A 1545-nucleotide genomic window follows, 5' to 3' on the forward strand; every position below is an offset into this window, starting at 1 on the left:
GTTGAATCACAAAATAAATCTTATACATTATTATATTTGTAGATACTTGGCTATGGATGATTTACCATTATCAATAGCTATAGCATTTCGAATTGGAGAATCGACAGTTAGGAAAATAATAAAGGAAGTTTCTTTAGTATTGACTAAAGTTTTGAAACCACTATATCTTACCTTTCCTACTGAAGAAGATTGGAAAAAATGTGCAGATGGATTTTGGAAGCGCTGGAATCTTTCTAATTGTGTTGGATCTGTTGATGGAAAACACATAAGGCTACAGTGCCCTCCAAATTCAGGAACTTTATTTTACAACTATAGAAAATATTATAGCATTGTATTAATGGCAGTGGCCGATCATTTGTACAGATTCACGTTAGTTGATATTGGAGCCTATGGAGGTAAGCCTTAAAAATATTATTTAAAATTATTTACACTTTCACTAAATTAATACAACAAAAGCAAAATTATTTGTCCAATGTAACACAGGAAATAGTGACGGAGGAATTTTTAGTGATTCTCAAATAGGAATTAATCTAAATAATGAACAGTTAAATCTTCCAAAAAGAACTGTTAATCTTCCTGATAGCAATTTGAAAACATTTGAATTTTTCATTGCCGATGATGCTTTTAAGCTTTCAAATAGAATAATGAAACCCTATTCTGGTAAAAATTTGAGCGATAAAAAGAATATTTGTAACTACAGATTTTCTAGAGCACGCAGAACTATTGAGAGTGCTTTTGGTATTTTTGCTAATAAATGGAGAATATTTCACACAGCCATTTGTATGTTACCAGAAACTGCTGACATAATTGTAATAGCTTCTGTCTGTTTACACAACTATGTATTAAAAGAAGAACAACGCAGTGGATATCAGGAGACGCGGTAGCGGCTCCCGCCAAGTATATTTTTTTCATTACATACAGAGATGCTACAGTGTATCCTTTACCGGACGGATAACGTTTCTGTAGGAATAAATTATCATATCTTTTAATTATATGAATATTATCGGTAAATGCCTATTTTGTGAAAAAATCTATATTTTTCCAATCACAATGCTGTAATAGCGATGTATAATCCATAAGTGCATTTGATGCATAAGCGCATAAAGTGTATGCATTTTCTTGTCCGATTTTATGTCATTCAGATACGTCGTCGTCGTCGTCGTCGTCGTCGTCGTTGTCGTCGTCATCGTCGTCGTCGTCTTCATCGCAAAATTTCAATCTTGTCCCCTTTCGTCTATAACACGGGTCAACACAAAATTTGACTTTGACATTAAAGTATGAAATTTCGATAAATTAGATCATAGATGAAGACGAAAAAAAATTATATGGCCTGAAAAAGTTTGCTTTTGTATCCAGGAGAACGTTTGAACGATATTTTTAAAAATTTGTGATTTTAATCTTTATTTTATAATAAAACGATACAAATATAAATGTACATTATTTTTATTAATTTTTATTATCAAATTAGCTTACAAAAAAGTGGAAAATAATTCAAAAATGCACGGTATTACTTTTTCTTTTATGTTCATAAGTACTTTCCCTCAA

Source organism: Wasmannia auropunctata, unplaced genomic scaffold, assembly GCF_000956235.1.
Source record: "Wasmannia auropunctata unplaced genomic scaffold, wasmannia.A_1.0 LD336056.1, whole genome shotgun sequence".
Classification (NCBI taxonomy): domain Eukaryota; kingdom Metazoa; phylum Arthropoda; class Insecta; order Hymenoptera; family Formicidae; genus Wasmannia; species Wasmannia auropunctata.